General features: G+C 54.7%; 29 non-coding genes across 29 annotated transcripts; 5 read left to right on the top strand and 24 right to left on the bottom strand.

The window, feature by feature from the left end:
• Positions 1–553: 553 nt before the first annotated feature.
• Trnai-aau lies at positions 554–627 on the bottom strand. Its single transcript has one exon. It is a non-coding gene; the product is annotated as a tRNA-Ile (tRNA).
• A 198-nt stretch (positions 628–825) lies between these two features.
• Trnae-uuc lies at positions 826–897 on the bottom strand. The gene has a single exon. It is a non-coding gene; the product is annotated as a tRNA-Glu (tRNA).
• Positions 898–1,162: 265 nt separating this feature from the next.
• On the bottom strand, positions 1,163–1,235 carry Trnam-cau. The gene has a single exon. It is a non-coding gene; the product is annotated as a tRNA-Met (tRNA).
• A 293-nt stretch (positions 1,236–1,528) lies between these two features.
• Positions 1,529–1,599, bottom strand: Trnag-gcc. The gene has a single exon. It is a non-coding gene; the product is annotated as a tRNA-Gly (tRNA).
• A 341-nt stretch (positions 1,600–1,940) lies between these two features.
• Positions 1,941–2,012, top strand: Trnag-ucc. The gene has a single exon. It is a non-coding gene; the product is annotated as a tRNA-Gly (tRNA).
• A 581-nt stretch (positions 2,013–2,593) lies between these two features.
• Positions 2,594–2,667, bottom strand: Trnai-aau. Its single transcript has one exon. It is a non-coding gene; the product is annotated as a tRNA-Ile (tRNA).
• Positions 2,668–2,865: 198 nt separating this feature from the next.
• On the bottom strand, positions 2,866–2,937 carry Trnae-uuc. The gene has a single exon. It is a non-coding gene; the product is annotated as a tRNA-Glu (tRNA).
• A 265-nt stretch (positions 2,938–3,202) lies between these two features.
• On the bottom strand, positions 3,203–3,275 carry Trnam-cau. The gene has a single exon. It is a non-coding gene; the product is annotated as a tRNA-Met (tRNA).
• A 293-nt stretch (positions 3,276–3,568) lies between these two features.
• Positions 3,569–3,639, bottom strand: Trnag-gcc. The gene has a single exon. It is a non-coding gene; the product is annotated as a tRNA-Gly (tRNA).
• Positions 3,640–3,980: 341 nt separating this feature from the next.
• On the top strand, positions 3,981–4,052 carry Trnag-ucc. Its single transcript has one exon. It is a non-coding gene; the product is annotated as a tRNA-Gly (tRNA).
• A 581-nt stretch (positions 4,053–4,633) lies between these two features.
• On the bottom strand, positions 4,634–4,707 carry Trnai-aau. Its single transcript has one exon. It is a non-coding gene; the product is annotated as a tRNA-Ile (tRNA).
• A 198-nt stretch (positions 4,708–4,905) lies between these two features.
• Trnae-uuc lies at positions 4,906–4,977 on the bottom strand. Its single transcript has one exon. It is a non-coding gene; the product is annotated as a tRNA-Glu (tRNA).
• Positions 4,978–5,242: 265 nt separating this feature from the next.
• On the bottom strand, positions 5,243–5,315 carry Trnam-cau. The gene has a single exon. It is a non-coding gene; the product is annotated as a tRNA-Met (tRNA).
• Positions 5,316–5,608: 293 nt separating this feature from the next.
• Positions 5,609–5,679, bottom strand: Trnag-gcc. The gene has a single exon. It is a non-coding gene; the product is annotated as a tRNA-Gly (tRNA).
• Positions 5,680–6,020: 341 nt separating this feature from the next.
• On the top strand, positions 6,021–6,092 carry Trnag-ucc. The gene has a single exon. It is a non-coding gene; the product is annotated as a tRNA-Gly (tRNA).
• A 581-nt stretch (positions 6,093–6,673) lies between these two features.
• Positions 6,674–6,747, bottom strand: Trnai-aau. Its single transcript has one exon. It is a non-coding gene; the product is annotated as a tRNA-Ile (tRNA).
• A 198-nt stretch (positions 6,748–6,945) lies between these two features.
• On the bottom strand, positions 6,946–7,017 carry Trnae-uuc. Its single transcript has one exon. It is a non-coding gene; the product is annotated as a tRNA-Glu (tRNA).
• A 265-nt stretch (positions 7,018–7,282) lies between these two features.
• Positions 7,283–7,355, bottom strand: Trnam-cau. The gene has a single exon. It is a non-coding gene; the product is annotated as a tRNA-Met (tRNA).
• Positions 7,356–7,648: 293 nt separating this feature from the next.
• Trnag-gcc lies at positions 7,649–7,719 on the bottom strand. Its single transcript has one exon. It is a non-coding gene; the product is annotated as a tRNA-Gly (tRNA).
• Positions 7,720–8,060: 341 nt separating this feature from the next.
• On the top strand, positions 8,061–8,132 carry Trnag-ucc. Its single transcript has one exon. It is a non-coding gene; the product is annotated as a tRNA-Gly (tRNA).
• Positions 8,133–8,713: 581 nt separating this feature from the next.
• On the bottom strand, positions 8,714–8,787 carry Trnai-aau. The gene has a single exon. It is a non-coding gene; the product is annotated as a tRNA-Ile (tRNA).
• Positions 8,788–8,985: 198 nt separating this feature from the next.
• Trnae-uuc lies at positions 8,986–9,057 on the bottom strand. The gene has a single exon. It is a non-coding gene; the product is annotated as a tRNA-Glu (tRNA).
• A 265-nt stretch (positions 9,058–9,322) lies between these two features.
• On the bottom strand, positions 9,323–9,395 carry Trnam-cau. The gene has a single exon. It is a non-coding gene; the product is annotated as a tRNA-Met (tRNA).
• A 293-nt stretch (positions 9,396–9,688) lies between these two features.
• Positions 9,689–9,759, bottom strand: Trnag-gcc. The gene has a single exon. It is a non-coding gene; the product is annotated as a tRNA-Gly (tRNA).
• A 341-nt stretch (positions 9,760–10,100) lies between these two features.
• Trnag-ucc lies at positions 10,101–10,172 on the top strand. The gene has a single exon. It is a non-coding gene; the product is annotated as a tRNA-Gly (tRNA).
• Positions 10,173–10,753: 581 nt separating this feature from the next.
• On the bottom strand, positions 10,754–10,827 carry Trnai-aau. Its single transcript has one exon. It is a non-coding gene; the product is annotated as a tRNA-Ile (tRNA).
• Positions 10,828–11,025: 198 nt separating this feature from the next.
• Trnae-uuc lies at positions 11,026–11,097 on the bottom strand. The gene has a single exon. It is a non-coding gene; the product is annotated as a tRNA-Glu (tRNA).
• Positions 11,098–11,362: 265 nt separating this feature from the next.
• Positions 11,363–11,435, bottom strand: Trnam-cau. The gene has a single exon. It is a non-coding gene; the product is annotated as a tRNA-Met (tRNA).
• Positions 11,436–11,728: 293 nt separating this feature from the next.
• Trnag-gcc lies at positions 11,729–11,799 on the bottom strand. Its single transcript has one exon. It is a non-coding gene; the product is annotated as a tRNA-Gly (tRNA).
• Between the last annotated feature and the right edge of the window lie 223 nt (positions 11,800–12,022).

Consider the following 12,022-nt stretch of genomic DNA (forward strand, 5'->3'; position numbering starts at 1 on the left):
TTTTGCCACGCGCTCTTAAACTATTGTTTTTTCGCCCTCTTACTCGCTGCATACCAGCCCTTAGTGTGTCTCGACTTGTCTCGACTTTGCTCAGCTGACGCGAGAGCTGACGCTCTCAAATCGGCCTATATCAAAACGACAAGCACGAGAAACGACTGAGAGAGGTAAGGAGAGGCGAGGCGATGGACACACAGCACGCCCCCTTCATTTCACGGTGGCGTCTCCCTGACCGAATCGGGCTGTAGCTCCGAAAACAATGGAGAAACAAAAATAGGAAGTAAAACTGCCAATAGTGCCCTGTGTTCCCATGCGCTCACCCGCCCAAGTACTGACAAGGGCCAAAGTTGTTACGCATCGGCAATCGGACATTTTCTTTCATTTTCTCTAACCAGTGTATTCAAGATATTATGGCCATTGCCGAGCGAATGCTGTAGTGCTTCCCCGCGAGTCGGGTTCGGATCCTCTGTCAACTTCCACGCAGGGTGATGATCATTTGGTCATCACACTCGCCAGCTGAAATCGGCGCTGCCTTTTCGCAGTAGTACAAGAGTAGTGGCCCGTGGGGGGATCGAACCCACGACCTTCGCGTTATTAGCACGACGCTCTAACCAACTGAGCTAACGGGCCTCGGCAGATGCAGTTGCTCAGCCCTACGCTGGAATCAGCTGGCATGAAGCCATACACCATTCCTACGGTCGTCGTGTGTCTGCTTCCCTAGTCTATATTCTGCTGACGGTCACGAAACAGTAGCTATATTGCGAGCAGGACGGGAAACGGCCGCTCGGACAGCTCAAACTTGTCACGATTCGTGTGGAAAAAATTCCGTTCCGGTACCGGGAATCGAACCCGGGCCTCCTGGGTGAAAGCCAGGTATCCTAGCCACTAGACCACACCGGATGCGGCCGTTTCATTCGCCCGTTCGTACGGTCGCTTGTCGCATTGTCGCTCTCTTTGCGAGCATCTTTGCACATACTGACTGGCAAGGCGCGCACCTCAAACGTCGCAGAGCAATGCTTTTGGCTTCATGCTCTGCTGGGAGAAGAGGAAAAGGGAAGCTGTATGTAAACATTTTCCCGCTGAAGCGTTGAAACGTTGTGGATAACAAACAAGAAATAAGTTGGAGCCCTAGCAACAGCACCACCATCAGTCACAGAGAATTAGATGCCCCGGGTGAGGATCGAACTCACGACCTTAAGATTATGAGACTTACGCGCTGCCTACTGCGCTACCGAGGCAGGCGATCGTTACACTTTCTGGAATCTTGGTAAGTACCGAATACAAGTGGTAGAGAGTCTGCACTCCCTGGCTCATTTTTTCTGTTGCTACACGTGCATTCACGGCGCGGCAGGCAACTTGCGATGCTAGGCCGACGCCAGTATGTACAATAGCACGCAGGAGTCCAAACGAGCAGTCGTCCGCGCTGCATGATTGGTTCTTTCCACACGGAATCCCGCGGTTCATTCTCATGGCTCACGCAGTTCGAGTGCGAAAGACACGCAGCACCCCTACCGGAGAAAAAACAAAATGATGCATCGGCCGGGAATCGAACCCGGGCCGCCCGCGTGGCAGGCGAGCATTCTACCACTGAACCACCGATGCTCGGGCCGGCGGTACCTTCACGCTGCTTCCCGAGCAGGTGTCTCAAGGGAAAGTGGGACTGCCGTCAAGCGCCGTAGCATTCTGTGGAGAAGATGCTGCAGACGCTGAATCCTGCACTGCGCTGCTTAAAGATGCCGCCAGAACGCGGTCCTCTGCGTACTCTTGCGTCGCCGGCGCCGACTCTTGCCAAAGGATGCGAAATGTGCGCGGATACGCTGTCCGAATGCGTCTGGATGTGCTCCCCTAGCCTGCCTCGAAATGCGCCTGCCGGGTACGATCACCTTCGGCCGCTGCCGACAGGCGGGAAGCCGACTCAGCGCGGTGGCGGGGCGCTCGCTTGTGCGGTGGTGGTGTAATGGTCAGCATAGTTGCCTTCCAAGCAGTTGATCCGGGTTCGATTCCCGGCCACCGCAGCAGGCTTTTAATTTCGCCTATGAGTACTTTTGCCACGCGCTCTTAAACTATTGTTTTTTCGCCCTCTTACTCGCTGCATACCAGCCCTTAGTGTGTCTCGACTTGTCTCGACTTTGCTCAGCTGACGCGAGAGCTGACGCTCTCAAATCGGCCTATATCAAAACGACAAGCACGAGAAACGACTGAGAGAGGTAAGGAGAGGCGAGGCGATGGACACACAGCACGCCCCCTTCATTTCACGGTGGCGTCTCCCTGACCGAATCGGGCTGTAGCTCCGAAAACAATGGAGAAACAAAAATAGGAAGTAAAACTGCCAATAGTGCCCTGTGTTCCCATGCGCTCACCCGCCCAAGTACTGACAAGGGCCAAAGTTGTTACGCATCGGCAATCGGACATTTTCTTTCATTTTCTCTAACCAGTGTATTCAAGATATTATGGCCATTGCCGAGCGAATGCTGTAGTGCTTCCCCGCGAGTCGGGTTCGGATCCTCTGTCAACTTCCACGCAGGGTGATGATCATTTGGTCATCACACTCGCCAGCTGAAATCGGCGCTGCCTTTTCGCAGTAGTACAAGAGTAGTGGCCCGTGGGGGGATCGAACCCACGACCTTCGCGTTATTAGCACGACGCTCTAACCAACTGAGCTAACGGGCCTCGGCAGATGCAGTTGCTCAGCCCTACGCTGGAATCAGCTGGCATGAAGCCATACACCATTCCTACGGTCGTCGTGTGTCTGCTTCCCTAGTCTATATTCTGCTGACGGTCACGAAACAGTAGCTATATTGCGAGCAGGACGGGAAACGGCCGCTCGGACAGCTCAAACTTGTCACGATTCGTGTGGAAAAAATTCCGTTCCGGTACCGGGAATCGAACCCGGGCCTCCTGGGTGAAAGCCAGGTATCCTAGCCACTAGACCACACCGGATGCGGCCGTTTCATTCGCCCGTTCGTACGGTCGCTTGTCGCATTGTCGCTCTCTTTGCGAGCATCTTTGCACATACTGACTGGCAAGGCGCGCACCTCAAACGTCGCAGAGCAATGCTTTTGGCTTCATGCTCTGCTGGGAGAAGAGGAAAAGGGAAGCTGTATGTAAACATTTTCCCGCTGAAGCGTTGAAACGTTGTGGATAACAAACAAGAAATAAGTTGGAGCCCTAGCAACAGCACCACCATCAGTCACAGAGAATTAGATGCCCCGGGTGAGGATCGAACTCACGACCTTAAGATTATGAGACTTACGCGCTGCCTACTGCGCTACCGAGGCAGGCGATCGTTACACTTTCTGGAATCTTGGTAAGTACCGAATACAAGTGGTAGAGAGTCTGCACTCCCTGGCTCATTTTTTCTGTTGCTACACGTGCATTCACGGCGCGGCAGGCAACTTGCGATGCTAGGCCGACGCCAGTATGTACAATAGCACGCAGGAGTCCAAACGAGCAGTCGTCCGCGCTGCATGATTGGTTCTTTCCACACGGAATCCCGCGGTTCATTCTCATGGCTCACGCAGTTCGAGTGCGAAAGACACGCAGCACCCCTACCGGAGAAAAAACAAAATGATGCATCGGCCGGGAATCGAACCCGGGCCGCCCGCGTGGCAGGCGAGCATTCTACCACTGAACCACCGATGCTCGGGCCGGCGGTACCTTCACGCTGCTTCCCGAGCAGGTGTCTCAAGGGAAAGTGGGACTGCCGTCAAGCGCCGTAGCATTCTGTGGAGAAGATGCTGCAGACGCTGAATCCTGCACTGCGCTGCTTAAAGATGCCGCCAGAACGCGGTCCTCTGCGTACTCTTGCGTCGCCGGCGCCGACTCTTGCCAAAGGATGCGAAATGTGCGCGGATACGCTGTCCGAATGCGTCTGGATGTGCTCCCCTAGCCTGCCTCGAAATGCGCCTGCCGGGTACGATCACCTTCGGCCGCTGCCGACAGGCGGGAAGCCGACTCAGCGCGGTGGCGGGGCGCTCGCTTGTGCGGTGGTGGTGTAATGGTCAGCATAGTTGCCTTCCAAGCAGTTGATCCGGGTTCGATTCCCGGCCACCGCAGCAGGCTTTTAATTTCGCCTATGAGTACTTTTGCCACGCGCTCTTAAACTATTGTTTTTTCGCCCTCTTACTCGCTGCATACCAGCCCTTAGTGTGTCTCGACTTGTCTCGACTTTGCTCAGCTGACGCGAGAGCTGACGCTCTCAAATCGGCCTATATCAAAACGACAAGCACGAGAAACGACTGAGAGAGGTAAGGAGAGGCGAGGCGATGGACACACAGCACGCCCCCTTCATTTCACGGTGGCGTCTCCCTGACCGAATCGGGCTGTAGCTCCGAAAACAATGGAGAAACAAAAATAGGAAGTAAAACTGCCAATAGTGCCCTGTGTTCCCATGCGCTCACCCGCCCAAGTACTGACAAGGGCCAAAGTTGTTACGCATCGGCAATCGGACATTTTCTTTCATTTTCTCTAACCAGTGTATTCAAGATATTATGGCCATTGCCGAGCGAATGCTGTAGTGCTTCCCCGCGAGTCGGGTTCGGATCCTCTGTCAACTTCCACGCAGGGTGATGATCATTTGGTCATCACACTCGCCAGCTGAAATCGGCGCTGCCTTTTCGCAGTAGTACAAGAGTAGTGGCCCGTGGGGGGATCGAACCCACGACCTTCGCGTTATTAGCACGACGCTCTAACCAACTGAGCTAACGGGCCTCGGCAGATGCAGTTGCTCAGCCCTACGCTGGAATCAGCTGGCATGAAGCCATACACCATTCCTACGGTCGTCGTGTGTCTGCTTCCCTAGTCTATATTCTGCTGACGGTCACGAAACAGTAGCTATATTGCGAGCAGGACGGGAAACGGCCGCTCGGACAGCTCAAACTTGTCACGATTCGTGTGGAAAAAATTCCGTTCCGGTACCGGGAATCGAACCCGGGCCTCCTGGGTGAAAGCCAGGTATCCTAGCCACTAGACCACACCGGATGCGGCCGTTTCATTCGCCCGTTCGTACGGTCGCTTGTCGCATTGTCGCTCTCTTTGCGAGCATCTTTGCACATACTGACTGGCAAGGCGCGCACCTCAAACGTCGCAGAGCAATGCTTTTGGCTTCATGCTCTGCTGGGAGAAGAGGAAAAGGGAAGCTGTATGTAAACATTTTCCCGCTGAAGCGTTGAAACGTTGTGGATAACAAACAAGAAATAAGTTGGAGCCCTAGCAACAGCACCACCATCAGTCACAGAAAATTAGATGCCCCGGGTGAGGATCGAACTCACGACCTTAAGATTATGAGACTTACGCGCTGCCTACTGCGCTACCGAGGCAGGCGATCGTTACACTTTCTGGAATCTTGGTAAGTACCGAATACAAGTGGTAGAGAGTCTGCACTCCCTGGCTCATTTTTTCTGTTGCTACACGTGCATTCACGGCGCGGCAGGCAACTTGCGATGCTAGGCCGACGCCAGTATGTACAATAGCACGCAGGAGTCCAAACGAGCAGTCGTCCGCGCTGCATGATTGGTTCTTTCCACACGGAATCCCGCGGTTCATTCTCATGGCTCACGCAGTTCGAGTGCGAAAGACACGCAGCACCCCTACCGGAGAAAAAACAAAATGATGCATCGGCCGGGAATCGAACCCGGGCCGCCCGCGTGGCAGGCGAGCATTCTACCACTGAACCACCGATGCTCGGGCCGGCGGTACCTTCACGCTGCTTCCCGAGCAGGTGTCTCAAGGGAAAGTGGGACTGCCGTCAAGCGCCGTAGCATTCTGTGGAGAAGATGCTGCAGACGCTGAATCCTGCACTGCGCTGCTTAAAGATGCCGCCAGAACGCGGTCCTCTGCGTACTCTTGCGTCGCCGGCGCCGACTCTTGCCAAAGGATGCGAAATGTGCGCGGATACGCTGTCCGAATGCGTCTGGATGTGCTCCCCTAGCCTGCCTCGAAATGCGCCTGCCGGGTACGATCACCTTCGGCCGCTGCCGACAGGCGGGAAGCCGACTCAGCGCGGTGGCGGGGCGCTCGCTTGTGCGGTGGTGGTGTAATGGTCAGCATAGTTGCCTTCCAAGCAGTTGATCCGGGTTCGATTCCCGGCCACCGCAGCAGGCTTTTAATTTCGCCTATGAGTACTTTTGCCACGCGCTCTTAAACTATTGTTTTTTCGCCCTCTTACTCGCTGCATACCAGCCCTTAGTGTGTCTCGACTTGTCTCGACTTTGCTCAGCTGACGCGAGAGCTGACGCTCTCAAATCGGCCTATATCAAAACGACAAGCACGAGAAACGACTGAGAGAGGTAAGGAGAGGCGAGGCGATGGACACACAGCACGCCCCCTTCATTTCACGGTGGCGTCTCCCTGACCGAATCGGGCTGTAGCTCCGAAAACAATGGAGAAACAAAAATAGGAAGTAAAACTGCCAATAGTGCCCTGTGTTCCCATGCGCTCACCCGCCCAAGTACTGACAAGGGCCAAAGTTGTTACGCATCGGCAATCGGACATTTTCTTTCATTTTCTCTAACCAGTGTATTCAAGATATTATGGCCATTGCCGAGCGAATGCTGTAGTGCTTCCCCGCGAGTCGGGTTCGGATCCTCTGTCAACTTCCACGCAGGGTGATGATCATTTGGTCATCACACCCGCCAGCTGAAATCGGCGCTGCCTTTTCGCAGTAGTACAAGAGTAGTGGCCCGTGGGGGGATCGAACCCACGACCTTCGCGTTATTAGCACGACGCTCTAACCAACTGAGCTAACGGGCCTCGGCAGATGCAGTTGCTCAGCCCTACGCTGGAATCAGCTGGCATGAAGCCATACACCATTCCTACGGTCGTCGTGTGTCTGCTTCCCTAGTCTATATTCTGCTGACGGTCACGAAACAGTAGCTATATTGCGAGCAGGACGGGAAACGGCCGCTCGGACAGCTCAAACTTGTCACGATTCGTGTGGAAAAAATTCCGTTCCGGTACCGGGAATCGAACCCGGGCCTCCTGGGTGAAAGCCAGGTATCCTAGCCACTAGACCACACCGGATGCGGCCGTTTCATTCGCCCGTTCGTACGGTCGCTTGTCGCATTGTCGCTCTCTTTGCGAGCATCTTTGCACATACTGACTGGCAAGGCGCGCACCTCAAACGTCGCAGAGCAATGCTTTTGGCTTCATGCTCTGCTGGGAGAAGAGGAAAAGGGAAGCTGTATGTAAACATTTTCCCGCTGAAGCGTTGAAACGTTGTGGATAACAAACAAGAAATAAGTTGGAGCCCTAGCAACAGCACCACCATCAGTCACAGAAAATTAGATGCCCCGGGTGAGGATCGAACTCACGACCTTAAGATTATGAGACTTACGCGCTGCCTACTGCGCTACCGAGGCAGGCGATCGTTACACTTTCTGGAATCTTGGTAAGTACCGAATACAAGTGGTAGAGAGTCTGCACTCCCTGGCTCATTTTTTCTGTTGCTACACGTGCATTCACGGCGCGGCAGGCAACTTGCGATGCTAGGCCGACGCCAGTATGTACAATAGCACGCAGGAGTCCAAACGAGCAGTCGTCCGCGCTGCATGATTGGTTCTTTCCACACGGAATCCCGCGGTTCATTCTCATGGCTCACGCAGTTCGAGTGCGAAAGACACGCAGCACCCCTACCGGAGAAAAAACAAAATGATGCATCGGCCGGGAATCGAACCCGGGCCGCCCGCGTGGCAGGCGAGCATTCTACCACTGAACCACCGATGCTCGGGCCGGCGGTACCTTCACGCTGCTTCCCGAGCAGGTGTCTCAAGGGAAAGTGGGACTGCCGTCAAGCGCCGTAGCATTCTGTGGAGAAGATGCTGCAGACGCTGAATCCTGCACTGCGCTGCTTAAAGATGCCGCCAGAACGCGGTCCTCTGCGTACTCTTGCGTCGCCGGCGCCGACTCTTGCCAAAGGATGCGAAATGTGCGCGGATACGCTGTCCGAATGCGTCTGGATGTGCTCCCCTAGCCTGCCTCGAAATGCGCCTGCCGGGTACGATCACCTTCGGCCGCTGCCGACAGGCGGGAAGCCGACTCAGCGCGGTGGCGGGGCGCTCGCTTGTGCGGTGGTGGTGTAATGGTCAGCATAGTTGCCTTCCAAGCAGTTGATCCGGGTTCGATTCCCGGCCACCGCAGCAGGCTTTTAATTTCGCCTATGAGTACTTTTGCCACGCGCTCTTAAACTATTGTTTTTTCGCCCTCTTACTCGCTGCATACCAGCCCTTAGTGTGTCTCGACTTGTCTCGACTTTGCTCAGCTGACGCGAGAGCTGACGCTCTCAAATCGGCCTATATCAAAACGACAAGCACGAGAAACGACTGAGAGAGGTAAGGAGAGGCGAGGCGATGGACACACAGCACGCCCCCTTCATTTCACGGTGGCGTCTCCCTGACCGAATCGGGCTGTAGCTCCGAAAACAATGGAGAAACAAAAATAGGAAGTAAAACTGCCAATAGTGCCCTGTGTTCCCATGCGCTCACCCGCCCAAGTACTGACAAGGGCCAAAGTTGTTACGCATCGGCAATCGGACATTTTCTTTCATTTTCTCTAACCAGTGTATTCAAGATATTATGGCCATTGCCGAGCGAATGCTGTAGTGCTTCCCCGCGAGTCGGGTTCGGATCCTCTGTCAACTTCCACGCAGGGTGATGATCATTTGGTCATCACACCCGCCAGCTGAAATCGGCGCTGCCTTTTCGCAGTAGTACAAGAGTAGTGGCCCGTGGGGGGATCGAACCCACGACCTTCGCGTTATTAGCACGACGCTCTAACCAACTGAGCTAACGGGCCTCGGCAGATGCAGTTGCTCAGCCCTACGCTGGAATCAGCTGGCATGAAGCCATACACCATTCCTACGGTCGTCGTGTGTCTGCTTCCCTAGTCTATATTCTGCTGACGGTCACGAAACAGTAGCTATATTGCGAGCAGGACGGGAAACGGCCGCTCGGACAGCTCAAACTTGTCACGATTCGTGTGGAAAAAATTCCGTTCCGGTACCGGGAATCGAACCCGGGCCTCCTGGGTGAAAGCCAGGTATCCTAGCCACTAGACCACACCGGATGCGGCCGTTTCATTCGCCCGTTCGTACGGTCGCTTGTCGCATTGTCGCTCTCTTTGCGAGCATCTTTGCACATACTGACTGGCAAGGCGCGCACCTCAAACGTCGCAGAGCAATGCTTTTGGCTTCATGCTCTGCTGGGAGAAGAGGAAAAGGGAAGCTGTATGTAAACATTTTCCCGCTGAAGCGTTGAAACGTTGTGGATAACAAACAAGAAATAAGTTGGAGCCCTAGCAACAGCACCACCATCAGTCACAGAAAATTAGATGCCCCGGGTGAGGATCGAACTCACGACCTTAAGATTATGAGACTTACGCGCTGCCTACTGCGCTACCGAGGCAGGCGATCGTTACACTTTCTGGAATCTTGGTAAGTACCGAATACAAGTGGTAGAGAGTCTGCACTCCCTGGCTCATTTTTTCTGTTGCTACACGTGCATTCACGGCGCGGCAGGCAACTTGCGATGCTAGGCCGACGCCAGTATGTACAATAGCACGCAGGAGTCCAAACGAGCAGTCGTCCGCGCTGCATGATTGGTTCTTTCCACACGGAATCCCGCGGTTCATTCTCATGGCTCACGCAGTTCGAGTGCGAAAGACACGCAGCACCCCTACCGGAGAAAAAACAAAATGATGCATCGGCCGGGAATCGAACCCGGGCCGCCCGCGTGGCAGGCGAGCATTCTACCACTGAACCACCGATGCTCGGGCCGGCGGTACCTTCACGCTGCTTCCCGAGCAGGTGTCTCAAGGGAAAGTGGGACTGCCGTCAAGCGCCGTAGCATTCTGTGGAGAAGATGCTGCAGACGCTGAATCCTGCACTGCGCTGCTTAAAGATGCCGCCAGAACGCGGTCCTCTGCGTACTCTTGCGTCGCCGGCGCCGACTCTTGCCAAAGGATGCGAAATGTGCGCGGATACGCTGTCCGAATGCGTCTGGATGTGCTCCCCTAGCCTGCCTCGAAATGCGCCTGCCGGGTACGATCACCTTCGGCCGCTGCCGACAGGCGGGAAGCCGACTCAGCGCGGTGGCGGGGCGCTCGCTTGTGCGGTGGTGGTGTAATGGTCAGCATAGTTGCCTTCCAAGCAGTTGATCCGGGTTCGATTCCCGGCCACCGCAGCAGGCTTTTAATTTCGCCTATGAGTACTTTTGCCACGCGCTCTTAAACTATTGTTTTTTCGCCCTCTTACTCGCTGCATACCAGCCCTTAGTGTGTCTCGACTTGTCTCGACTTTGCTCAGCTGACGCGAGAGCTGACGCTCTCAAATCGGCCTATATCAAAACGACAAGCACGAGAAACGACTGAGAGAGGTAAGGAGAGGCGAGGCGATAGACACACAGCACGCCCCCTTCATTTCACGGTGGCGTCTCCCTGACCGAATCGGGCTGTAGCTCCGAAAACAATGGAGAAACAAAAATAGGAAGTAAAACTGCCAATAGTGCCCTGTGTTCCCATGCGCTCACCCGCCCAAGTACTGACAAGGGCCAAAGTTGTTACGCATCGGCAATCGGACATTTTCTTTCATTTTCTCTAACCAGTGTATTCAAGATATTATGGCCATTGCCGAGCGAATGCTGTAGTGCTTCCCCGCGAGTCGGGTTCGGATCCTCTGTCAACTTCCACGCAGGGTGATGATCATTTGGTCATCACACTCGCCAGCTGAAATCGGCGCTGCCTTTTCGCAGTAGTACAAGAGTAGTGGCCCGTGGGGGGATCGAACCCACGACCTTCGCGTTATTAGCACGACGCTCTAACCAACTGAGCTAACGGGCCTCGGCAGATGCAGTTGCTCAGCCCTACGCTGGAATCAGCTGGCATGAAGCCATACACCATTCCTACGGTCGTCGTGTGTCTGCTTCCCTAGTCTATATTCTGCTGACGGTCACGAAACAGTAGCTATATTGCGAGCAGGACGGGAAACGGCCGCTCGGACAGCTCAAACTTGTCACGATTCGTGTGGAAAAAATTCCGTTCCGGTACCGGGAATCGAACCCGGGCCTCCTGGGTGAAAGCCAGGTATCCTAGCCACTAGACCACACCGGATGCGGCCGTTTCATTCGCCCGTTCGTACGGTCGCTTGTCGCATTGTCGCTCTCTTTGCGAGCATCTTTGCACATACTGACTGGCAAGGCGCGCACCTCAAACGTCGCAGAGCAATGCTTTTGGCTTCATGCTCTGCTGGGAGAAGAGGAAAAGGGAAGCTGTATGTAAACATTTTCCCGCTGAAGCGTTGAAACGTTGTGGATAACAAACAAGAAATAAGTTGGAGCCCTAGCAACAGCACCACCATCAGTCACAGAAAATTAGATGCCCCGGGTGAGGATCGAACTCACGACCTTAAGATTATGAGACTTACGCGCTGCCTACTGCGCTACCGAGGCAGGCGATCGTTACACTTTCTGGAATCTTGGTAAGTACCGAATACAAGTGGTAGAGAGTCTGCACTCCCTGGCTCATTTTTTCTGTTGCTACACGTGCATTCACGGCGCGGCAGGCAACTTGCGATGCTAGGCCGACGCCAGTATGTACAATAGCACGCAGGAGTCCAAACGAGCAGTCGTCCGCGCTGCATGATTGGTTCTTTCCACACGGAATCCCGCGGTTCATTCTCATGGCTCACGCAGTTCGAGTGCGAAAGACACGCAGCACCCCTACCGGAGAAAAAACAAAATGATGCATCGGCCGGGAATCGAACCCGGGCCGCCCGCGTGGCAGGCGAGCATTCTACCACTGAACCACCGATGCTCGGGCCGGCGGTACCTTCACGCTGCTTCCCGAGCAGGTGTCTCAAGGGAAAGTGGGACTGCCGTCAAGCGCCGTAGCATTCTGTGGAGAAGATGCTGCAGACGCTGAATCCTGCACTGCGCTGCTTAAAGATGCCGCCAGAACGCGGTCCTCTGCGTACTCTTGCGTCGCCGGCGCCGACTCTTGCCAAAGGATGCGAAATGTGCGCGGATACGCTGTCCGA

The sequence above is a fragment of the Schistocerca americana genome, unplaced genomic scaffold (assembly GCF_021461395.2).
Source record: "Schistocerca americana isolate TAMUIC-IGC-003095 unplaced genomic scaffold, iqSchAmer2.1 HiC_scaffold_420, whole genome shotgun sequence".
NCBI lineage: Eukaryota > Metazoa > Arthropoda > Insecta > Orthoptera > Acrididae > Schistocerca > Schistocerca americana.